The 26,797-nt window shown below is 38.0% G+C and overlaps 1 protein-coding gene and 1 non-coding gene across 20 annotated transcripts in view; one reads left to right on the top strand and one right to left on the bottom strand.

Annotated features, from left to right (window-relative positions):
- Positions 1–548: 548 nt before the first annotated feature.
- On the bottom strand, positions 549–692 carry LOC139163312 (U4 spliceosomal RNA). The gene has a single exon (XR_011558464.1). It is a non-coding gene; the product is annotated as a U4 spliceosomal RNA (small nuclear RNA).
- A 4,481-nt stretch (positions 693–5,173) lies between these two features.
- Positions 5,174–26,797, top strand: part of ZNF462 (zinc finger protein 462) — a 205,386-nt gene continuing 183,762 nt past the window's right edge. For 11 of the 19 annotated variants that reach the window (XM_070742390.1, XM_070742384.1, XM_070742385.1 and 8 more), the window contains exon 1: positions 5,197–5,515. The gene's annotated coding sequence lies outside the window, so the exon portion shown is untranslated. Of the gene's footprint in view, positions 5,516–26,797 lie in introns of all 19 variants that reach the window. The other 8 variants (XM_070742381.1, XM_070742380.1, XM_070742383.1 and 5 more) reach the window with 2 other exon arrangements.

Here is a 26,797-nt window from a genome sequence, read left to right on the forward strand (position 1 = left end):
GCAAGAGAGAAAGAAAGCAAGAGAGAGAAAGAGCGAGAGAGAGAGAGAAAAACTAGAGAGAAAGAAAGCAAGAGAGAGAGAAAGAACAAGAGAAAGAAAGAGAGAAAAAGAGAAAGAAAGCAAGAGAGAGAGAGAAAGAGAGGGAGGGAAGGAGAGAGAAAGACATAGAGGGACATAGGGAGGGAGAAAGAGAGCAAAAAAGAGGAAGGAAGAGAAAGAGGGATGGAGAGAGAGAGAAAGAAAGAGGAAGGAAGGGAGAGAAAGAGGGAGGGAGGGAGAAAGAAATAGAGCGAAGGGGAGGAAGAGAGAGAATTTTTTTGTCTAAACTTTTTTTAGCCCCCCCCCCCCCCCGCTCAATGTGCCCCAGGGTTTTGTAAATGTAAAAAATGTGCCGCGGCTCAAAAAAGGTTGAAAATCACTGTTCTATAGATATCTGTGGGTATAGCGTATCTCTCAGTCATGCCACCACAACCCTAGGACAAACAACATAACTTACCAATAGTTAAGTTCAGTTTCAACCAAGGGAATGGGGACAGGGATGTAAACAACTCAGTGATCAGAGAGTGAACCTGCAAAAATTGCCAGTGCAGACTATTTCATGACGGGATATTGGGAAAAGTTTTTCAATCAATAATAATCACGCCTGTGATTAACTTCATTAAATGGCTATGATACTGCCACTCTGCACAGATGCAATACCATCTATTCTGCCGGGCTCTCTGATACGAGCCTCCCGAAAATTCAAGGGTACAAATTTCAGACACACACACGTTTGAAAATTCAAAACAATGTTCTTTATCACAAAAGTCAAAATAAACTAAGCACTCTTTTTGTATTGCAAAGAGCACTCTTCCCAAAACAATCAGGTAGTCTGTACAATTTCCCTTAAGCAGTCATTAAGTACTTAGCTAGCAGCTGTCCTTCTTCTTCCAACGAAGTAACACACACACACGTTGCTCTGCTTTGTTTTCCAAGGCGTGAAAAAGCAACAAAGTCCAGAAAACACAGGATTCCTGACGAACTCTGATCAGATATTCTTCCACAACGGCCAAACCCACATGCTGCTATTTATAGCAGCAGCCCTAATTACTGGAGCCCCACCCAAACACAGGTGGCCTCACTTATTTCCTGTAATATGTTCTTACTTGGTCTCTTCTACGCATAATTCTGCGCTTGCGTGGGTCCAAAATGTCATCATCTGAATCAATGGAAGATAAGGGAGATTGACTGCCTGGGCTGTGTGCCAAGCCCCCCTCTGCCGAGTCACTCCCACTTTCTTCTTCGTCCGAGGAAACTAAACTCTGAACTGATTCTGTCGGCAGTAACACAGGCCTGTGACATGTTGAATTTTCCCCTGCATCCACCTCCCCATTCCTTGGGGCAGGAGCTGGGCCAGAGCCAACCACAATACCATCCAGGGGAAGAAGAGAAATGAAACTAGCGCAGTGTCACCTAGGCAGAAGCACAGTGCTAGTGTCACCCATACTCCTAGACATGGAGCAACCTTTTCTGTATTCTTCTGATAAACTAGACTCCATGAGTTTGAAGCTTTCAGCAGGAATATGTTGCTCATGCAGACTGGTAGATGTATCTGCATGGGAGACCAATATGGAAATCATGTCTCTGTGTATAGAAAGACAATTCTGCTATTAAACTCACAGAGACCGCTCTTGTTGACATTGCCTTTGGAAAATCAGCATGGTATGATGCCCATCACCCACCAGTATATCAAGATGTTATTTTATGAGATTTGCAACCCTAGTGGTGAAAATTGAAATCAAGCCTTTGGGGTTGGAACACTGGTGCCTGCAGGGTGCTGTTGACTGGAATTGGCTGCACCATGTTGGCCTTCTAGCCTGTGATGTAATAGCAAATGTTGAAGATGGTGAAGGAGCTCACAGTGGTAGGTCTGTTTTCATTGCTTCGTCAAAAAAATCCACCTCTGTTGTCAGGCATGGGGGAATTGAGATATTCCTTTCCCCCAGACCTATACAATTTATGCATGGTATGTCTGTATGTATGTTTGGCTTTTAATAAGGGTTTTTAGCTATTTTAAATTTTTAATATTAGATTTGTTATATGCTGTTTTATTATTGTTGTTAGCCGCCCCGAGTCTACAGAGAGGGGCAGCATACAAATCTAATAAATCAATAAATCAATAAATCAGCAAATCAACTAATCAATTAATCAATTAATCAATCAACAAATGCTACCAAACTGTGGCTGGCAGATAGCTATTGCTGCCCAAACTAAAGATCCATCACAGAAGGGCCTTGATTTCCATACGTTCCAGTTCTAGCTAACAGTAGTGCCATGAGAGAAGAGGGCAGGAAATCTGTGGGCCTTTCTTGTAAACACTTTTGAGCACGTAGAAATTATACAGTTAGTGATGTGCCTGCTTGGAAAGCAGAGGATTCAAAGTGATGGTGTTGAGAAGGGCAGTGGTTTGTCGAGATGGCTGGTGTTGGGAATTCGCTTCCCAGCCTCATTGGATACTTATGCATTAAATATAGAAGTATATGTCTCTATCTTTGCCTCTGCCTCTCAGTATTATGTATATATGCATGTATAAACAGAGAGAAGTAGATGGGGAGTGACCACAAAATGACATTTAATGGGGGGGGGGAGGAGTTGACATGCTAATTGGACACTGGAACATATTGGCATTTCATGCACATGAACAAGAACATGCACAAATCAAAGAAACTGATTGCATTGGGGAAAACTGACATCAAGTACAGGAATACTTATCCAATAGTTGGTTACAGGATGAAAAGAAACTTAAAAACAACGACAGAAGCAGCAGCAATGGTGTACCAACTAGAGTGATACCAAGATGTTGACATGGCCCATCATGGTAGGAGACACACTATCTGGGCTCCTTATAGAACTGCAATGAATGAGAGAAGGGACTTAGGCACTGGAAGCGAAGCAAGGGTACCATAAAAGCACAAATGCAAAATTTGCAGTGACACAATTACCATCAGCACTGCCATGAGAGGTTGAAATGTGCCTCTTCCGTAAATTATTTAGAGAAGTTCGACATATCAACATTCCTTAAATGTTTAGCAGTGTAGCTGAAGAGTGATGCAATTCTAATCGCATTTGCCTTTTCTCACAAAAAGGCCATTGTACTTTACTTCTGACGTGTCACCTTGTTTAGAAGAATTATTACCTCTGATGACAAAGTCAAAATTTGGGAAGTGAGAAGCATTTGCATAGGTTGATAGATGTATTAGTTTCCAAAGTGTGCAAAAACAATTTTCCCAATTATTGTTAATAATATAATAGGGAATTTTAGAAGGGTTCTATACTGGAAGCCATTGATCTCATTCAAGATCACATAAATTCTGACAATTTTAGAAGGACTAGGTTTTACTCATTATTAATCATCATGATTTAGGAAAAGGAGAACAACACTGAGGACATGATGGAAAATTAGAGACAGATATGCCTTCTCATTTTGACTTAATTGATTATTGTTTCTTCTATTTTCCCAATTTTGGGTTTTTCTGAAGCTCCTTAGACTCAACTATTCTTTAAAGCCTGACTTGAATTATTTCTCTACTTTAATTAGATTCATATATTTAAAATAAAATACTCACTTTTTTTCCACATAAGGTTTCTCATTCCATGGGAAGGATTCCCTCCCCATCTTTTAAAGTCTTACCCCCTCTTTACCCCAGGAGACAATAGTTGAAGTACTAGAGAAACAGAAATATCAGGAGTACCATGTCTTCCATTTCAAATTGCTTTCCTCTCCACTACAGTGTTTATTGATTTTTTTTTTTGCAATGTTAACTTCATCTCCCTTCTACCCTTCTCTCCCCAACCCCAATACTAGATTAAAATCTGAAAGGTATTAAATTTGGCATGAAAGATGCAAGGGGTGGTGTTGAAGAATCCTACGCACACATATCGTTTGCAGGCAGGGTTCAGAATGATTTCCTGGAAAAATAAAGACCCACGGTTGTAATATCTTCATTTCCCCCCATCTCTCTTTTGTCTTCAAGGTGATGACACCTTATCATTGGCAATCTTGATTGTCACTTTCCATACCTTGTGCCTATTATAGTCAGCCAGAGAAGTGAAGACAAGGAGAGGGAAGGGAGGGGGAACATGGCACCAAAGTTTTATTTTTTATTTAATTTTAATTTTAAAGTAGGATTCCGTGGTAGTCAAAACACCGCACAGACCTTTCTAAGGAAGCAAAAGCATTTACTCCTGTGTGCTTCAAGCGTTCTCCTTTTGTGTGTCTCTGTTGAGTATATATTACACATCCACACATACATGTATATACATAGACATACAAGGAACGCACACACACACACACGCTGGGAGAAGAAATCAAACGACAAAGAGTCTTTATTTCCGGGAGAAGACTTCAAAATACGTGCTAGAAATGGACAATTTGAGTCCTTTTTTTCTCCTCTCACCCTCAAACGCAAGCTAAAAGAGGAGGGAGGGGGATTAAAATCAACCACGTGGTAGATCTGAGCTTTCCTTTTCCTTTCTATTATTTTTTTTTCTTTCAAGATACACTTTGCAACCTCCAGTTCCATTTGTGTTTTCACGCCGCTCAGGGGAAGGGGGGGGGGGGAAGGAGGAGGAGGAAAAAGACTAAGACTCTTCTAGATGGACGCATCTCAGGGATCAGTTTAGGGGACAGACAACAAGGCGCATCTTTGGAGGCGCTCAAAACCCCGGTGGTAGAGATTTTATGAGAACTTGTCAGGTCTGGTGGCAAAGGCTCTCTGGTGACCCCGCAGCTTAGGGAAGGGGCTTCCTCTCTCTCTCTCTCAGCATCTCCAAGACTTGGACTTCACAAGCAACAGCTTAGAATTGGGAAACCTCTCCAGGTCGCGCTTTCTTTTGGGTTTTTTGAGCTCTCCCAACCTCAGGAAATCCCAAGAGGGCTCAAGTTTGTAAACCATCTTCCTCTTCTCTCGCCTTCTTCACCAACACCATCTCTTCCACCACCACCATCTCCAGCTTTCTTCCTCCCTCCTCTTATTCTCTTGCCTTCAACCCCCATCCCCTTTTCTCTCTTCTTTCTCTTCCTCCCCCCCACCGCCACTCCACGTTGTTGTTGTTAGAAAGCCTTCTTGCACCCCCTGGTGCTCTTGCGTTTTGTGTGGTAGGCAAGGAGATTGTCTTCTCTCTCTCTCTCCTTCTCTCGCTCCCTCTGGTTGCTCATTATTCAGTGAGACACACAGAAGGTTGAGAGAGGAGAGAGAGAGTGAGTGAGCGAGAGAGAGCGAGAGACGGATATCTCAGGTCATCTGCAGCTGCAGCAAACCAGTAAGGGGGAGAGAGAGAAGAAAGAGAGAAAGAGAGAGAGAGAGAGGGAGAGGGGGGGGAGAGCAGAGGAAAAGATGGCGATTCTCCATTGCTGAGACCTGGCAAGGAGCACATGAGTCTAGCAAAAACAACTTCCACAACAATTGCAAGCAGGAGAAGGAGAGAAAGGAGAACCGTGGAAAGCCACCAACGCCGGCGCCAGGACCTTCCCACTGTAAGTTCTTGCAATTAAAGCCTCTCGCGGGTTTGAGCTATGGGAACGGGGGAGGGGGGGAGGAGGGAAAAAGCCTTCTTTTGGCTGTCCCACCACCTTGGAAAAAGATAGGGAGATAGATCTCCTCTCTCAAAGCCCCTGATCCATTCATTCCGGCAAGCCAGGAAAAAAAAAAGCAGAAGAAAGGGTGTGTATGTGGTGGGTCGAAGGGGGGGGCCGGGGGGGCAGCCCGGAGTACCGGTGGGAAACGATGGTTTTGTTAGAAGAAGTCTCTTGTCTCTTAATGGGGGAGGAGGAGGAGGTGGTAGTGGAAGCGCCGGTGGTGGGAGGAGGAGGAGGAGGAGGAGGAGGAGGAAGGCAGTTAATTAATTTTTTGTTGTTCTTGCATTAAGGTGGGAGGGGGGGGGAGAGATAAGTGAGCGGAGCGGAGCTCAGAAGTGTGGGGGGGCAGTTGGGGGGGGGGTCGGATGTGGGGAAGTGATTGGATCACAGGCGGGAGAGGTGGGGAAAAATAATAATAATAATAATAATTTAAAAAAACCAGAGCTCCGAGCTGACTCGACCCAGCTATGTGGTGACCTCTTTCTTTTTCTTTCTTTGCTTTCTCTTTCTCTCTCTGTGTTCCTCCACCTCTCCTTGCAAATCTGGTCCCTCTCTCTTTCTCTCTCTCTCTCTCTCTCAGGCAGGTATACTGGGTCCCCCGCCCCCCACATCTCTCCCTCAACCGGTGTGGATATATGTATATTTGTGCATGTGTGTGTGTATCTATATATCTATCTGTATCTATATATGCGTGTGTGTGTGTGTGTACACACCAGAGCTCCCGCCTTTCCTGAAGTTGATATATAGTGGGGGTCTTCCCTTTGGCTGCGGTTTCTGAAAGGATTGGAGGAGAACAGCGGTTAAGCTGGAGAGAAGCCATTACACTCGTCCTGCTCTTTCCTTTGAGAGACAGAAGGGGAGAGAAGAAAGAAGGGAAAAGGAGGGAGGAGGAGGAGGACAGAGACCTCCACTTTTTGTTCAGTTCCGTGGTGTCTGTGGCTTTCGAGGGAACGGGAGAAGCTGCTGAGCTTCACCTCCCCCCCCCCCACAACCCCATCTCCTTCATTCCCCCCTTTCTTTCTTTATCTCCTTGTCCTCCATTTGCAAGCTGTCTGTGCCTTGGTTCCAGTCCAGATTCCAAAATACAAAGCTACTTCTCTTTCCCCACAGGCACACACACACACACACACAAAAAAGACCCACCGTGGTTCTTTCTCCCCCCCCCCCCTCTCTTGGAAAGACCTCCTTTCTTTCTTAAGCTTGGTAGTTTCTGGGGGAGGGGAGCAGAGGTGTGTGTGGTGGGTAGGGGTGGTGGGAGGAATCTCTTTCTTGGAGATCCTTCAGATGTGTTCCTTTTGTACCCTGGAGAAAGTTTTCTCCTCTTGGTTTTGGAAGGACCTTCTGGTAAAAGGGGAGGGAGGAAGGTGGCGAGATATGGAGTTGCTTTCTGCTGTTGCTTTTGTATGCATGGCTGTTTGTCTCATGAAGCTACTTGCATGCCTAAGAGGAAATGAATAGTTGGACAGAGGGCTGTGATCTGAGTCAGGTAAGCCATGTCATGTTCTCTAGCTCCACCAGAAAATGGAGGAGAGGGAGAGCAAGGACAGGCTTTTAACCACCAGACAAAGCTGAGATGGGAAGTGCTCATGCAATTATGGATGTTTCTCCATTTTTTTCCCTCCCTCTGAAGGTTTATTGGCAAAGCCTGGCTTTGACAAGATTTTTCCTTCAGCGAGGAACGTTTTTTGATGTCTCTTCTCTTTTTGCCTCCAGGAAATGGATGATTTGAGGAAGTTTCATAGATTCTTTTCATAGAATCTCCAGAGACAGTCAGAGAAAGAGACAGAGAAAGAAAGAGACAGAGAAAGAAAAGAAAAGAAAAAAGAAGCCTGCCTTCTAAAATGATGTGTTTTCTTGCCTGTTTCTTATAGTTTCATTTTGAAACTAAGCCTTTTTATTCTTTCTTTCTTTCTTTCTTTCTTTCTTTCTTTCTTTCTTTCTTTCTTTCTTTCTTAGTTGAATTTCATGGCTTATGATTCAGTTGATCAAAGACATGTTTAGATTTTTAAAGAAAATGAATAGTTTAGTGCATCTGATGAGGCTGGCAGGGTTCTTCCTCAGTATGACATGAGAATCAATGTCAATCAAACCTCGAGATGGTCTTGCGGTGGTCATTCCAGTTGGGGAACCCTGATAGTAGGCTGCCTTCTGGAACCATTGAAATTAGGGCCTGTATATCATCTTTATTACAGCTACTCTTGGTATTGTTCCTGTTTTTTTTTTAAAAAAATATCTAAATGGGCCATTGTTAGTTCTCCTGAAATTTCATAAGGAACCTTATGGATTCATTTGTGATAAAGAGCAAACCTTCAGTTCTGACTCTTACAAGGTGATATTTCGTGTGGATTGCCATTATGAACTAATCATATCTGAATATATTTAAATCTATTTGTTTCAGTAAATCTGTATCCAGGACTTAATCCCACTGAGTTGCGTAGATCTAGGATTTTTTTTACACATATGAGTGTAAAATCTATATCACTTAAAATGTCTTTAATCTAGATTATGAACTCAGTTGATAACTAATTATGGTTTCCCAAGGTGTTTTTTTAAATATATAATATGGTAGTTCAAGCAAAACATTAAGCTCTTGCTCTCCTTATATACATCAAAGTTTTATTTGGACTACTTTAAGGTCTATGTGGAAGAAAAATATGTAGCAGTATATATAATGTTTAACTTTACATTTTAAATTCTCTAGAACTAATGACCATGGGAATTTCCTTATGTGGTTTCAAAAATCAATAAAATTTCAATAGTAAACTACTGAAAATAAGTTAACCAAAATATTTGACATGTTTAAAGGGTTTATGGGTTTCCATAATGAGCAGTAAAACTGGAAAACCAAACCAGGTGATGCTGCTGCCAGATTTTTGCGGATGTCACTGATAGCTGGAAGTCATGAGAAAATAATGGCTCATTTACTTTGTCAGTATAATTGTAGCTAGTAAACAATATTCTAAAAACTCATGTACAAGTCTTGATTATAAAAATATAACTTTTGATTCTGTTTTCTTCCCAAGCTTATGAGATTTGTGTTCATAGAGCCATCCTTGAAACAAAGCACAAGGATGCTGGGATTTATCCTTAACTTTTGAGCTATGATATGATAGTCTTTGGGAGAGCCCATTCTATGGATGTCCTTGAATTTACACCTAGGCTAGGGGACACCATAGTTGAGACCATTTATTTTAATCATAGTTGAAACACTTATAGTATTTGGATTCACACACTGTGCCAAGTCAAAACAAATACACTGGAGTGAATCTATGCCAATTAATATATCTGTTCTTAATTTACTTAAAAAGATTAAGTCCTGCTCCTCCCCCCCCCAATGATGGAGTTATTCATTCTCACCTTCTATTATAAGAAAACGTACCCTTTTAATTTAATACAAAATTACATATGCTTTTATCTCACGTGAAGATATATCAGACATAACCTAAAGGCATCCTTTGTAGACATTCAAGAAAATTGCTATGAAAATGTAAAGGTCATTTGCATGACAGATTTTAAATGAAACATCATTTGTGGGTGTTCTTTAACAAAAAAAGGAAAGAGAGCCTCAAGTTTCTTCCCATTAAAACTACTTAAGACAACTTCTAGCAGGAATTTAGCAGTTTTCTTTGCTTGCACAAAGCAAATATTCCAATTGTGCTCTATTAGGAAACTGTGAAGTATTTAAGAGCTCTTCCACTCTTGACTTAAATTGAGTGTGGGTTTCTTTCCTTTGATGTCATGTGATTGGGATGTTTCCATTTCCATCTTAAAGAACTTGCAATCACCTAGATGAAAATATATGTTGGAATCAATCTCTCTTTCTCTCTCTCTCTCTCTCTCTCTCTCTCTCTCTCTCTCTCTCTTCTAATTTTGGCCTTAGGCTATTTGGTGATTTGATGAGTCCTTTCATTTTTGGTTTTATCTTCCAGGCAGCTGTATTCTTTTTCTTTACCATACGCTAATTTCTTTCGATTATTTAAAAATCGTGGTAGCTCAGAGTAGCTTGGTTCTCTGAAAAAAGTGGAGATGTTATTCCTTAATAACATGCTATTATAGAATGTATTATTATTATAGAATGTTATTCTATAGCAAAGAACTCTATAATGAGGAATATCAGAATATCAGAATGGATAAAAGTGTAGTGTAGTAGAAATTTAGATTTGTTGTAAACTGTTTTTTCACTTTGTTGTGAGCCGCCCCGAGTCTGCGGAGAGGGGCGGCATACAAATCTAAATAAACATAAGCATAAACATAAACAGTTTCTTGAACTCTATTTTTTAAAAAGTACAATGAAGTAGAATAGGAGGAATGAGCAAAAAGGGTCATTCAGAGTGTATGTGATTGCTATAAAATATATTCTCTTTCTTTTTGATCACATAATATAAAATATGGCAAATTCCTGCTTAAGATGCGGTCTCCTACAATATGCCTCTGTAGTTTTTCGATACCTGTCTATAGTATCTGTTTTTCTTAATGGTTCCATTAAAATGGAGTCCAGATAATCTTCCATATAAGCAAGAAGAAGCAAGGAATATTTTATATATTAGGGTTTATATGATTGCAAAGATGGTAAAAAAAGATAATTTCTCTTAATGTTGAATTAAAGAGGTGGTAAACCTTTGTTGTTTATTCAGACCTTTGCAAGTTTTTGAAATGAAAACAGGTATAACAATATGATTAATTCTTTAAAAATTAATAGAATTGCTCCCTAATTTCAATTCTTTATAATAGCCTCCCTGCATTATTAAAATAATTCTGGAATGGTTTTAATTGCATTCTCATCTTAATTTATTAAAGTATGTTGCATTACCTTCTCGTTTGACATTGCAATATAGAAAAATAAATTATTTTTAATAGATGAAGAGATGGAATCTTATGGTTCCCACTAATTGTAAAAAATTATTAGATATATTGGAATATATATATTCAGTTATTCCTTTGTAGCACATACTGGCAAACCATCAATGTGTTTAACTACCAAAAAGGCATAATTGAATAATAGTAATCCAAGTTTAAAATTTTAACTAACGCTGACAGGAAACAAAAATATTTTGTGGAACAGATATTCTTAATGGGAGAGTGGAATAGATATTGTTAGTTGAGAGAAAAAAGATAGAGTTCTGCACACTTTAAAAATTGGTCGTGGAAAAAAATACCCTACCCTCTTGTGTGAACATAGCATCTCTGCTATGGTGGTTACTTAAACCACCATGTGTCCCTTAAGTGTTGCATATATATTTTGGGGATAGGAATGAGGTTTACGTGGAAAACAATAAATAAATAGGTAAATGTTGTAGATTTGTGAGGTCCAAAGCATTCACATCTTTTAAGAAGTGCAATACTGATTGACATAAATTGCTACATTCTACAGTAGTATGTTTATGGATGCTTTTCAAAAAAGCATTAATTTCATTCTTAGCAACTTGCATAACAGGGTTTTTTTGGGCTAGCACTTGTCTTGAGTTAAATTTCTAAAGTGTAGGATGCAGATGTTAATATTTTGCCTTTCTGACCAATCAGCGCCATAAGTTGAATTGACAGCACAGTATGATTTTTGATGTCTATTTATTTATAAATTTATTCATTTATTTATTTATTTATTTACTTACTTACTTACTTACTTACTTACTTACTTACTTAATTACTTACATACTACTTACTTACTTATTCACTTATTTATTTGATCAAACTTGGAGGAAGTGAATGGAAGGTCTGTTTATGTACATTTTAACTAAGAATTGAAAACTCATACTAAAATAGTAGGAATAGGTAGAAATATGTTTCCTAGAAAATGTGATTGTTGAATTCCAACACATCTGGATAATACCTTATTGGGATAAGCTGTTAGGGAAGATCATTTTATACTGATATGCTAGGAAAGTCCTCCTTTGTTATGTTAATTTTGAAGATTTTGAAAAAAATATGTTAATTAGCTAGATTTGCAGTCTATTTCTGGGAAATATTTCAACAGTTACAATAATCCCTCTTGATTTGAAGGCTAGCTTTTTCCTGAATCAGACTGTGATAGTGTTGATTTCTACCATAAGACTGAATTGCAGAAAAGTATTTTCTAACTTCTGCTATCAGAGACACCGCTGTTGCTCTTTATATTAAATATGAAAAAGTATTCCACTTTTGCATGTAAGGAGACAGAAAAATCAAACAATTTCTATGGTATCCTTCTGGGGTGGCGCAATGGTTAAAATGAAGTAAAATTCAAGTTAATTATGCCGACTGGAAGCAATTTGATTCTACCAGCTCAAGGTTGACTCAGTCTTCCATCCTTCCAGGGTTGGTAAGATGAGGACCCAGATTGTTGGGAGAAAGATGCTGGCTCTGTAAACTGCTTAGAGAAGGCTATAAAGTACTGTGAAATGGTATATGAGTCTAAATGATATCTCTATTGCAATACTTCTTGAATTTGCTGGGAAGGTACTGCTGTTAGTAAATCCTGTCCTCTTTCAGGACAGTTTCTCAATGACTACTCCCACCGTGGCCAATGCTACAATGCTGCAAAGTTGTATTCAGTACTATTTAGAAAGCTGCAGGTTTAATAGAATTCAGTTTAATTCTATTAATCTGACAGAAACATATCAGATTAATAGAAGATACATTAAGGAATCCTGGTGCACTCTAGTAGTGGCCTTGGGATAATGTCCCTGTGGACATACTAGCAGGATAAGGTCAGTGTCAGTGATAGGTTCCCAGGGGTACAGTCAGGTACACAAAACTGGTAGGAAATTTTAGTCAGGCATCAGAACTGGTGGGAAAATTTCAACCCCCCCCCCCCTTCTGAGCTCTGGGTATGTTTTTTCTATTGCAGTAAATGAGGTTGAATGTGTATAATTTTAGAAGAGCTGTATGTGTGTGTGTGTACATACACATACAGTTTATATAGAAAATAATGCATATTTTTGTGTGCCTGTGTGTAATATGTATGTACACATATGGCATATATACATAGCATTAAATAGTATATTTTGGATGTTCAATAATAGTAAATATCTTGTATCTCTTTGAGGCAAGGAGAGGCCAGGCACCATAACCCAAACCCTTGATGTGAGTGATGTCAAGTTGGCCACATTTAAGCCAGTCGCATGACCTTTAAGCCACCCCCGGTCACATGATCACCAAGCCACTCCCACCTGGTCCCTTGGCCGGCAAGCCACACTCACAAAATAAGCCACGCCCACAGTGTGGTAGTAAAAAAAGTTGCAGCCCTTCACTGGTCAGTGTGCACATATATATATGGATAAGACCTTGTTTCACCACTTAATGGACATACTGGTTATGATGGTTTGCTTTTTCAAGAAATATTTTAGCCTCTTGCGTGAAAAAGAATAGCAATTTCTCATCTGTTTGGGCCTTTGTCAAAACTATGGTTAATCCTGAAGCTCCTGAAATGAGAAGAGCAGTTAATAAATTCTTAATTGCAAGAGGTGGTAGCAATTGCACTTGGAAGATTTAGATTGCAATATAAATCTATAAATATATTACAAAGAATTGCTTGGAAAGCATAGGTATGTATTTAAGAGGTAGAACCTAGAACATGCACTAATACTATCTATAGCAGAAGACTGCAACAACTTTAGATGATCTGCTTCTATAAATAACCAGAGGTAGCTTTTCAGACCATATGTTTTGGATGTTTTTGGAAATGTGGCCTTCTTGAAGTTGTGGGTTTTGTATACGAGAGTACTAATAAGTTTCCTGACGCTCTGATATGAGTTACAAGACTGGCCCTTTCTCTAAAAATTATCAAGTTTATGAAATCATGTCTACATTGTTGTGATTGTTTATCATGGTCTTGTAGGTCATTTGCTTTTTAGAAAGATTTTAAAAAATCTTATGTCCTAGAAGTGAACTTTTAGGCATTGTTCAAAAGTTTGGGGAAAACTGTATAGTTTTAATAATTTGGTTTTTTTAAAAAAAAATCTCCAAGCTGTTTGGGACACCAAGAAACATAAAGGTGATATTTGCTGTTGGGAAAGTCACAGTTAACATTGCAATGGATGAACCTCAGCATGGCAATATTCCAGATGAGTTTACAGTTGAAAATAAAATGTTCCAGAAGAACTGGGAGAACAGGAAAGAAGTTAAAATAGCATAGTTTATATGCCAATGCTGAGAAGAGGAAGAGGAAAAAGGGAGACAGAAGGTAATTATCACAACGTTGACAGTCAGTGTTGCTTGAAAGAACACAGTTTCAGAGGTGCATTCGATTGATTCCTTTCCTTCATCTCTTAAAATGGTCTCTGAATCATTTTTTATGCTAGCTTCTTCATTTCCAAACATAAGGAATTAGAAAATAGGGGAGCTATGTTATAATTTAGATCATAGCAAGTATGCTTTTGAAAAAGAAAAACTCTTCAATGTTCTTTATGATCTAAGTTGAACATGAAAAGGTGTACCTGCACACATTTATTTTTGGGTGGAAATTATGTCCAGCACCTTTCTTATTATAATTGATATACTGTATTCTGTTCCCTGGCCAATACAGACAAGTGATTCCAGCACTAATTTACTGGAAAACATAGAAATATTCTTGTTCACCAAAGGATTTTTCTTCTAGAAGACATCAGAAAGTTTTCAAAGCACAATTTCCCTGAGCTATCTCCCAGGAAATGGAGTGATCTGACCCTTGGTCTTTTATTGTTTGGCCTATAAATATTTACTAGCTAGCAAGTCCAGATGGACCACATACAGTCCTCACAGCCCTAACTAACATGAGATGTTGGATGTTTCCCTTAACTTATTGAAAGCTATCCTGTAAGCACTATAAAACGGGACAGGTTGTCTTTAGAAGTTTGATTTAGAATAGGCTGGTTTGATTTATGTGCTACTTTATAACAAGAGGATCTGTTATAATTTCATAACAAAGTTTCCTAACCCAGGGAAATTTAAGAGCATTTTTTCTATTTAAAAAAGTAGCCGACTAATTGATTCTGCTTCATTGCTTAGTCTATTGATTTAGGTACTTCTGAAATTTATTCTAGCTATATTGAAATTATACTCCTCCCTCCAGATGGGAATTTGATCCCTATTCCAAATCAACAAACGTTGGCCTCATTGCATAAACACAGATTACAGGTAGTCTTTGATTTACAATTAGACTATTTTTGTTGCGAAGTGAGATGTTTGTTAATTCAGTCAGACCGAAGTTCATGACACTCTTTGGTCATTAAACAAATCAGTCATTAAATGAATCATGCAGTCATTATTATTATTATTTATTCGACTTCTATGCCTCCCAATCCCGAAGGACTCAGTGCGGCTTACAACATAATAACAATACAAAAAGATACAGCAATAAAAAAGAAGTCGAATATAAACTCTAAAAAACTAACCCCAATAAAACCCATTTATAAAAAACCCCAATCAAATCTTATGCATGCACACCATTCATAAAATAAAATTTGGCCATGGACAATTCATGGCCCCCAGGCCTGCTGGCAAAGCCAGGTCTTTGTGGCCTTGCGGAAGGCCAATAGGGTGGGAGTAGTACGGACATCAGGGGGTAGTTGGTTCCATAGAGCTGGGGCAGCCACAGAGAAGGCCCTCCCCCATGGTCCCACCAACCTACATTGTTTAGTCGAGAGGACCTGGAGGAGCCAAGTCTGTGAGGTCTTATTGGTCTCTGGGAGGTATGCGGCAGGAGACAGTCCCATAAATAGGTGAATTTGCTTTGCCCCATTGGCTTGTTTGTCAGAAGCCTGCTGGAGAGGTCTCAGATGGTGATCACCTGACCCCAAGATGCTACAACCATCATTAAGCCATGTCAGTTTAATCAAGGATTTTAATTTTATTTATGTGACTGCAGAGATGCTGAGATGGTTGTAAGTGTAAGGCCATTTTTTCATTGCTATTTTAAAATTTGAATAGCTACTAAATAAATGGTTGTAAGGTGAGCACTACCTATACAGGAATGGTCCAATATTTTATTGGACTAGAACTACTACATATTATACATGATAAGACATACTTATTACTTGCGGGACCGCCTTCTGCCATATGAGTACCAGCAACTGGTTAGGTCCCACAGAGTCAGCCTTCTCCAGATCCTGTCAACTTGACAATGTCGCTTGGTGCAGCCTAGGGGAAGAGCCTTCTCTGTGGGAGCTCCAGCCCTCTGGAATCAGCTCCCCCCAGAGATTCGTACTGCCCCCACCCTCCTCGCCTTCCACAAGACTCATCTAAGCCAGGCTTGGGGCTATTAGACCTTAGCCTCCTGGCCAACAAATGTTAGGTATGGTTGTTGTATGAATGGGTATGATTGATTTTTCATATAACTGGGGATTTTAGGCTAGTTTACTTAGTTTAATTAATTGGATTTAGCTTACTGTGTTTTATTGTTTCTTTTTATATGTTGTAAGCCACGCTGAGTCCTTGGAGAGGGGTGGCATATAAATCCAATAAATAAATAAATACTTATGAAACTTTAATTTTAATGGGGCATAATCATAATCAGGGTTAATTGGGACTTCTATGTTGGGCTAAATATAATTGAAGATTCAAGAATAGTGTTAATTTTTTTTCATATCTTTATATGGTGGTTAAACTTTTAAAGATGAAAAAATAGGTTTGAAATAATATTCAAGAATATCTCTTATTGGCATTATTTATATATGGTGGTATCCTATAGCAGTGATGATGTGAGTAACAGATCACTGTTACATTTCGTGAAAAGATAAGGCTCCTCGATGGATTGTTTTTTAATTTATGGACCCTGTCATAATAAATTTTGAAATATTAACCCACTGGTGTCCACGTATGGGTCTTGGTAGCCATAGTGTCAGCAGTTGAATCTCTCCATCTATAAAGCATAAACTAGGAGCCACTTCATTTGTTCACAGTCCTGTGCTATGACATTTAGTTCATGTTAAGTGTTTGGGGAAATGCTCCCGTTTGCTTGGCTGAATCTCATCTACAGTTGAGCAAGTAATTGTTTCCACTGGTTTCTGTATGTTTTTTGTGGCAAACTAGATAAACATTGTTTTTTAATACACAGCTTGGAGCCATGTGATAGAAGGGGGGGGGGGTTAAACCAAACATATTGTACTGTACTTTGGATTGGAGGAGATATTTTTATGAGGTGACCTGGTGGCTTTTGTGCTTCAAGAAGAGAAAAACCTTTGCCAGAAGTTGTAAGTGTTCTAAGAACTTCCATTGTTTTGTGAGGGAACGTGCAAGTGATTAGTAAAGGAACAAAACAATGTTTTTGATTAGGGGAATGAAATACTTTGCTACTGAAGAAGAATTCATCAGGGACGAAACTTGTGGACTAGCTAAAGTCAATTATTTGAAACTTCACTAGTAATGAGTATATGGGAGATTACTCCCGAAATCATAATCATAAGCTATAAAGGTTTTGCAAGCAGTGAAAAATCAAGACAGTTATGTTTATTAGTTAATATTTTCCTTTAAAGCATTAAGTGATTTGCATACATTAAGAATTCTTACTGTGGGTTTGCCATGTAGTTCAGCATTGTACTTTTAAAAATAAAAATTGGTAGGTGTAGAAATTAAGGCAACCTGCTCCATAAGGCTTCAAGGGAACGAATGTCACATATTGTCATAAAAAAGTGAAAGTGTAGTCATTCCAGCTTTGGCCAAGAAACTCTAGTTTCTCAATATTTCCCTGTAATAGGTTGGTCTGTCAAGTTTATATTGATAGTTTCCTGATTTCTTATTTGTACCCTATGATAATAATTAAGTGTTTTAACTCATGATTCTTGACAAATATATCTTTTCTTTTATGTACACTGAGAGCAAATGCACTAAAGACATTTGTGTGTCCAATCACACTTTGCCAATAAAGAATTCTATTTATTTAAATGCTCAATGGAAGGAAGAGCTTGCTGTGTTTTTCCCATCTTGCTGCCTCTTCTCCCTTTACCACTTTATATTACAGTTAATTACTTAGTAATTATCAAGGGAAAGGAATTACCTGTGACATAACAGTCTTGTGAGACTGACATCCTGTAAAGCCATCTGACACCCGAAGCATCTAAACTGTCTTCAAAATGAAGATAGGTGATGTTTAAACCCGCTGCATGACTATTATTAATGGAAAGTATTAGAAGGAACCTAAAAACTGGAATGTCAGCTTATAGGGTTGGCTTTCAAAGATGCAATGATCGCTGTCAGGAAGCGGAAACAGGAGACACTGAAGCAGAAGGCAGGCAGAGCTGTTAAGCAAGCACAAAGTAGGTTAAAACATTCCATAAGCAATATGTAGTGGAAAATCTCTGGTAACAAAGCTATCTGTGTTAGAGAAAGAGAGACTGGGTAATTAATCATGGACTATAAAAGAAGGTAGACTTTTATGAAAGGTTCCGCAGAAGAAGAATCAGTAGACTTCATACGAGAAGACCAATTGGTACTAAAATTGGAAATGTCATATGTGGACACTGTCTGGTTCCATGATATTTTTGACAGCTGTTGGCAGTTGAACAGAAAAATAAGCTGTCTTGTTGGTTAAAGAGTTAGGAGATTTAAGCAGTGAACTAAGATCTAGAGTTCGTGTGATCGTGGAAGAAGCGGTAATATGAGTACAGTGTTCCCTTGATTTTCACGGGGGATGCGTTCCGAGACCGCCCGCGAAAGTCAAATTTCTGCGAAGTAGAGATGCAGAAGTAAATACACCATTTTTGGCTATGGACAGTATCACAAGCCTTCCCATAACACTTTAAACCCCTAAATTACCATTTCCCATTCCCTTAACAACCATTTATTCACCATTATTACTGGTACTCACCATTGAATAAGACACTTAGTGATCCTGATATTTATAAACATAATTATTTATTAACAATAATTATTTTTTTTGTTATTTATTTGCAAAAATTATTAGTTTGGTGATGACGTATGATGTCATCGGGCAGGAAAAAAACGTGGTATAGGAAAAAACCGCGAAGTATTTTTTAATTAATATTTTTTGAAAAACCGTGTATAGGCTATTCGCGAAGTTCGGACCCGTGAAAATCGAGGGAACACTGTATAACTCTTATGCTTCCTGTGAAGACATAATTATAGTTGTGGTATTAATAAGAAAAGAGTGTGTACAAAAATATTGTTCTCTGTCATATCTAGAGATTGTGGCCAAGATAGGTATGCCATTTGGTAACATCAAGATTTTGAGCTCTTACGCAACTGGTAAACAACTATTTTTTCCTAGAGGTCTTTTCAAACACTGTTTGGATATGGTGTTCCTCTTTCCCAAAATGGCTTGTTGCCAGATCCACTTGGCTTGTGACACTGATTATCTTTACCCATTTTATCTCCGAGATCAGCCAAATCATACTGTTCAGGGACAGATATTAGCCAATAGTCCATAATAGACATGAAAAGGCACTCTAACCTCAAGTGTGAATTTGAAGGCTTAGCTGCAGTAGTAGGCCAGAAAATAAAATATTTCACCGCTTGAAAATTAACCTAGTTCATTGAAAGCATTGCTTTACGGTGTAATTGGAAAGTCCATTAATCATATGTTTTAGCATCCTGCAGGTGAAACTGCTCTACCAAGACAGCAAAAATGGAAGTAATAGACAAAGCTTTTCTTCCAGATTTCCCTCTAAAATCCTCTAGATCAAGTTATCTATTGAATCGATCACATTAATCCTATTTGACAGGACCTTCATTTGCACATCTTAACATATGACGGAAAATGTGCAATCCCACCACTTTTCTCTAAGGTGCATTGATGATGTCACTGATGAGCTGCCTCTATGGGGATGATGTGATTATTTTTCAAGGAGCCGTTGCAATTTATGCAAAGATTTTTAAATGAGCTGTAATTCTGAAAATACGGTACATGCTCTGAAATGGGAAGGGAAGTGCCACGAGTCTTCCTGGAAGCAGTGTTATCTTGTTTTAGAATGCAGACATAAAAAAAATCATCAGATGTATCTAACAACTCTTAATTTGATGCCTTTGAGACAGTGTTGATTTCCAGTGATTGCCTGGACTGGTCCTTGAAATTTTCTTGGCAACATTTTTCAGGAGCTGCTTGCCCTTGCCATCTCAGTAACTACTGTAATAGCTCAGGGCCCTCAGGCGACATCTGTATTTTAGGTTAACTTTTGGTGAAACTGAAGTCCAGTTAACAACATCAGGTAAGGTAAGACTACATATTATTGCCTTATCATAGCTGACTTCCTCAAGTTGAGATGGCACTGTGGTTATGCTGGTTGAGCGATTATGGAGATGTACAAGGTCAATATTATCTGAAAGGCAGTGGGCTAAGGAATTGATTGTACGGTATGTATAGTTGAAGTTTCTTTTTTTCATGCTATATCCTCATTTATTACTAATTGGTATTTAGTTTTATGCCCATCCCTTATTTTATATATTTGGTTTTTTTTTTCTTAATTATGTTATAAAACAATTTGTGAATGGTTTAAAGTGAACTGTCTAAAGTGAAAATCGATAACATAGAGGGTTTGAATATGAAATTTAATTTAATTATTTCACTTAATTTACGTTACTAGTTTTATATTGTATGTTATCGTGATCCTTAAAAATTAATGAAGTTTTACATAGAAAAGAGACTACTTTTGGTCTACCATTTCAATCTGTGACTCTCAACTGTTAGGAAAAAGGGAATTTTCTAGAAGCTCAGTTACTGGATATTTCAGTAGGATCAATGTTTTCATCAAGTTGATGTTTGTTATACAATATTTTCTTCCTGCAAACTGGCAGCTACCATAGGATATTAACATCATGTTAACTCTACTGTTCCATTAATCTGTAGTTCATATTATGAAAGCAGATGATGTTGGCCAATGCATAACTTACATGCTGTCTTGGTCTAAAATAGCCTCCCGTATGTTCCTCCAGGTGGTTCTAAGTCATTTCATCTATGGTGATGTAGGGTGTGACAGACTCCTGGTCTTCACTGTAGAGTTGTTTATTTTAAGAGTTGATGTCTACTTGGCTTTGCTAATGCTATACTGCTATATCAAATGGTCTATTGAGACTTCAAGCTCAAGCTTGGTAAGCTATTTTTATCATGTCAGTTTGGTAGATGAAGTTTCAGATTATCTAATGGTACTTTGGAGGTTCTGTTACCATATACAGAAGAACGTTGCCACTTTGTGTGTGTGTGTAAGTGCATCTGTGGGGTATTGCCATGTTTTGATATTAGATAATCCTGAGCTAGTTTTTTCAAAGCTAAATTCAAACTCTAGATGTTACAGACTTTATTTTAGTTTATTAACTTTAGCATTTTGTCAAGAAGTGTAGAAAAACAATGCATTGGTTCTGCTTAAATAAGTTGTTATTTTATCAAGTTAATTCAAGAGTTATTTTCATTATTATCATTTTTAAGAAATACTGTACATGAATGGGAGAAAAAGTTTACTACATATGTTTGTTGATTTAGAGACATGCTTGATAAAATGAGTAGGCTTGAAGTACAGGACCTGTTGCGTGATTATGGAGCTGCAAGTTGATTTCTCAATATGATAAGAGAAAATAAAGCATCTATAAGAATAAACAAAATACTCAGAAATAGTTCAACACTGAGAAGCTAGTAAGACCAGCATATATGATATTTTGGATTGTTTACTTATTTATAGATAAATATATAAGAAATTCTTAGAAATGTTTTGATTGTGGGTGTGTATATAAGTATCTTTAACATATGCAAGTAATGCCATGTTGGAAGCAAAGATTGTTTGCAAAGTTCAATAAGCATGATACAGTGAACTAGGTATTCCATGAGAAACATGGGTAGCCTTTCACTATAATAAATAAAATGGTATAGATATAAATTAAGTTTAGCTATACATATCCTTTGTTATTGATCATGCCTTTCATTTATTTGTTTTTTTTAACCTTTTCTACACTTTACATAATATTGCTGAATCTGAAAGGGAATAGTATAATAGGTACTATTATTAGTGTACTATTGTTATTCTTATCATCCTAGATAACTTCAGCAATATACATTATCCTTTACAGAGCAATATTATTTTATAAAAGGTGTCTGTTCTGTATGTGTTTGTGTATAATAAAATTTTAAATAAAAATAAGATTTTCAATTTTAAAAATATTTTTATTGAAAATTTTAACAATAAGAACTAATATATATTTAAAGTAGAACAAGAAAAGGAAGGTAAAGGGAGAAAGAAAGAAAAGCAGAAAGAAAAAAGTAGAAGAAAAACAAAAAGAAAAAAGGTATAAAGTTATAAAGCTGTGATGCCTGATCTACACAGCAGTTATAAATATAATTACATTTTAAATTCTTTAAAGTTACCTCATGCCTCTCTTCTTTCTATCTTGTATAATCATCCAAACCATAAATCATAAGTTTATTCTTTTTAATGCAAAAAGTCCATAAGGGATTTTCATAAATGTAGATACTAGTACTGTATTCCTAATCCAGGGGTTCAAAAACCACATTGCAGCATCTTAATTGCCATAGTCGTCCTGGTTGGGAATGATCTGTTACTATGGGAAAATCTTTTCTGAATACAATAACTCTAACATAAGTAAGTTCTGACCTAATAGAGGCATTCTTTTTCTTTCACACTATTTATTTTGAATTAAATTTAAAATTAATTTGGAACCTTTTACCAATCCTTTAGCTGATAGTGGGTTTGTAGGCATCAAATTCTTCCCAAGAATCTATGATGTTGTAATGTATTGGTGTAGTGCAGATTCAATTCTTTTATAATTGACAGATGGAAATGTTGACAATACAGCGATCCCTCGATTTTCGCGATCTCGTTCTTCGCGAAATGCTATATCGCGATTTTTCCCACCCGATGACGTCACTCTCTTCCTTCCTTTCTCATCTTTCTTTCTCTCTCTCTTTCTCTATCTTGCTTCTTCCTCTCTCACACTCTCTTCCTCCCTCTCTCATCTCTTTCTTTCCTTCTCTCTCTTTCTCTATCTCTCCCCCTCTTGCTGGCGGGCGGCGGCGGGCGGGCGGGCGAGCGGGGGCATCAGCGAGGAAGACCCAGGGAAGGTTCCTTTGGCCGCCCAGCAGCTGATCTGCTCGGCAGCGCAGCGAGGAGCCGAATCGGGGTTTCCCCTTTGCGTGGGCAGCGGGGAAACCCCGATCTTCGTCTGCTCGCTGCTGCTGCGCTGCCGAGCAGATCAGCTGCTGGGCGGCCGCAGCAGCAGTGAGCAGACGAAGATCGGGGTTTCCCCGCCGCCCACGCAAAGGGGAAACCCCGATCTTCGTCTGCTCGCTGCTGCTGCGCTGCCGAGCAGATCAGCTGCTGGGCGGCCGAAGGAACCTTCCCTGGGTCTTCCCCGCCGCCCACGCAAACTCCACCATCTGCGCATGCGCGGCCATGAAAAAAGGGTGCGCATGCGCAGATGGTGTTTTTACTTCCGCAACCCTACATCGCGAAAAATCGATTATCGCGAGGGGTCTTGGAACGGAACCCTTGCGATAATCGAGGGATCACTGTACTACTTTTCTAAGTGTTTAAGATTTGGGGGGATATGACATTGTGCTGATAACCACTGGGACTACCATGGGCGATTTGTGCCATAATCTTTCAGTTTCAATTTTCAGATCTTAATACTTTATGATCTTCTCCACTTCTTCCTCTTTCTATTCTACTCCCCTGGTATTATCACATGAGTTATCCATATTTTCTTTTTTTCAATCACAGAAAATCTGATGTATTAATGAGCCAAGGTTTTGTTCATTTATATTTGGAAATCCCACTATATTTTAACCAACTAATTTTTTACTACTTTTTTAACCATCCTATTTTTTCAGATGTTCCAGTGAATAATTTTAGCAAGTGTGTTATGTTGTATTTTAAATCAATTTGTGCAATCCTCTTGCATGAGTTGAGTATAGGATTTATTGTTTCTACATCTTCTTTGCACAATCTGCATTTTGAATCATTTAGAATAGAATAGAATTCTTTATTGGCCAAGTGTGATTAGACACACAAGGAATTTGTTTTGGTGAATATACTACTACTACTACTACTGCTACTGCTACTATTACTACTACTACTACCGGTAATAATAATAATAATAATAATAATTAGATTTGTATGCTGCCCCTCTCCGGAGACTCAGAGCGGCTCACAACAATAATAAATAATGTAACAAATTCAATACTTAAAAAGACATTTAAAAACCCATTTCATTAAGATAAACATACAACTCTCTGTGCATAATATTTTTTCAATTAATATTTAATTATTTAATTATTACTCAATTATTACTCAATTATTATTCAATTATAGCTAAAATCAAGCCTTCAAATTCATTTTGTTAAAGAATAGCTTCCAGTTGTACACCAATGTCAGGTTTTATCTTTATCCACTTTCCCCTTGATCTTTTGTAGAAATTGAACATGTAATGTTTCTCCTTTCCAGCATTCTGTCTGTATTTTTATTATATTATTTCAATGTCCATGTTTTTGTTTTGTGTACATTCAGGAAGTTTTTCAATTTTTAACTTGCACTAATGCTTGTTCTTGGTTGTCTTTTATATAATCAGCCAAGGCACATTTTTCTTCTTTAACAGTTTGACCTGAAGTAAACCTCTGATTCCATTTCTCTGGAGCAGAGATATAATGCATAATGAATATTCATCAGTCCAAACTGTTAGTTAAGCTTCTGTCCAGTTAAATAATTCCAGCAGTGCCTTGTATCACCGGTATGGGCCAGGTATTCCTGGCTTTGATAGTGTTACCACTATTCAATTTTGTCTTTACCAGATTTCTCAATTTTTGGATGTATTCTTTATTAATTATATTTTTAATTTGTCCATGATTGTTATTACCCATATGTAATATACTCAGGCACTTGTTAGCTTCATTGTAATGGCTCCAAATTGTTTCGCCACGTAGTATTTAATTCCATCAGTGTTTGTGATTTTTAACCCTACTTATTGCTCCTGTAGCATTTCCCTAGGCCTAGGCCAAATTCCCTTGCTATTGAAATTATTGCAATGCTTCTTAATGCTTGAATTTCAATTTCTGATTTCCCATTATGTTTGGTTACACAGTCAGCCAGATGTTTAAACATGATTTGCATTTTTATCCACCTATCAAGGCCTTCACAAGGAGCTTGGATAAGCAAATGTTATTATCTATTCACAACAATGTGAAGTCACAGCTGCCAGTTCTTTAGATGGTGTTGGCCTTCATACACATTAAATTCTTTCCAAGAAGCTAGGATGTGGTAATATATTGATGTAGTATAGTTGTAGATCCAAGCGGTGTGACCTTTTGTTGTTGTTGTTGTCGTCGTCATCGTCATCATCATCATCATCATCATTGGTTTATGTGTGTTTCTTTTGATTAACTTTCTTCCTTTCTTCCTTAACAGAAAACTATGTTGTATTTTTTAAAATATATTTTTTGTTCCCTAAAAAGTTTGTCCTAGAATTTAGCAAGATTTAGCATGGCTAGCAATAGGAGAGATTAAACTACGGTACAGTATATGGTGTTCTCGTTACTTGTTCCTTTCCATTTAGTGAGAATTTAAAACTAAAATATAAGAGTATAATTTTCAGTGATTTAAATAAACTGTATTAGTTATTAAATTGTGGTCACCTGAAGATTCACAGCTGATAGTTTTCTTTCGATTATGATAAATACTTTTGATCCCAGAACAAAACAATTGAGCATTTGGCTAAATTTGAAACCGTTGATGAGAATCTGTACATATTGTAGCAGCCAAAGTTATAAAGGCAGAACCTTTTCCCTCATTCCATTCACACTCAACCATATTCTTTTCTTTCATCACCCTTGTTTATATTGATCACTTGTGTAGCAAGGGAATATTACAAAAAGCTTTTGTAAACACGTACTTTCGGTTTTAAAGACTGCAAACGTTTGCAATTAAAATACTGGATATTAGATGACGGAGAAGTGTTTCCATGGCCTTTTAAAAAATTGAAATATGAAGTTGTTTAAAATGTATGTGGTTTACCTTGTCGGGGTGCTCAATCTGGCACATCAGTTCATTTGTGTACTCTCTCTGTGTGTTTTTCTTCCCTGCTAGTGTGAATTACAGCTTCTGGTTATTCTTTGAGGTCATGTTCTTCTCAGCAGTCCAGTTGGAGATAGACCAGGTGCACCGTCGCACGCAGACTCTACGTTAAGACTATAGTTTTGTTGTGCTTTATGCTTGGTTTTTTAAAAAAGAGATTGCTTTAATGAAGTGAAGTTTTAATGGGTTTTTTGGGGGGAATGATGCCATCTGGCTAACAGAAGGTTAGAGCAGGTAATGTCTTGCTGAGAGTACCCCACAGATTAACTCAGTGTTTCTGCAAAAATGCGCCCCATGGCTGCTTATGTTAGAGTTTTGAAATAGTCCCTTTCGGATTTGCAGAGCCAGCAGATCTATTACCACTGCTGTGACACAGGAGATAATTCTGTTGGGCAAGCAGTAACATGGGGGTGGTTCTGTAGCAGAGGATGTGTAATGTCAACATGAAGCCCTGGAGTTGGCACTAGGAAGAAAAGCAGCCATTTCATGCCAGTGCAGGAAGTCTAAACAGATTCTCCCCACTCCAGGCTCTGCATCTTGCATTTTACACTACCGCCTTCCCGATTTGTAACAAAGCTGCACCTTTGTGTTTTAGCATCTGAAAAGTTCAGCCCAGACGCACATTTTTTGGCTCCCCACCCCCGTCTCTCTCTCTCCCCCCTTTTTCCCTATCTCCCTTTAAAAAAAAAAAAAATTCTCCTGAAGGAACTGAAGAATATTCCAAATGCTTTGTAGAAATGAAGGCTGGGAAGGGTTGTTGGAAGAGGTTCACAAAATCTGGAGAAAAGGAAGCATTCAGTCATGTGAAAAGTCCTAAGCTTCTGCTGGAGCTCCATTGTAATGTGTCGATTCCTTTCTTTGTCTCCAGCCCAGAGACACTTTTGTTCAATAGCTGCAATCATCTGAGAATACTGTGTGATGACTATGAAGTGGGGAAGGGTATAGAACACTGCAAATGATATAGAATAGACTGTGCAATTATGCAATTGCCATGTTATAGTGAAAATCCATCACAATTGTATCTTAATAAGACATTACTATAGATTTGGGGAGCATTTCTTCCTTTTCTGTACATTCGCTGCCGTTCAATTAGCTGCTGTGTCACAAGTAGGTTTGGTGCTGTTAATTAAAGAGTCTGTAAAATGGCATATATGGTGTAACGCTTTTGTAAGAAAAGTTCTTACAAAAGTTCTGGGAATGCTCA

Source organism: Erythrolamprus reginae, chromosome 2 (assembly GCF_031021105.1).
Source record: "Erythrolamprus reginae isolate rEryReg1 chromosome 2, rEryReg1.hap1, whole genome shotgun sequence".
NCBI lineage: Eukaryota > Metazoa > Chordata > Lepidosauria > Squamata > Dipsadidae > Erythrolamprus > Erythrolamprus reginae.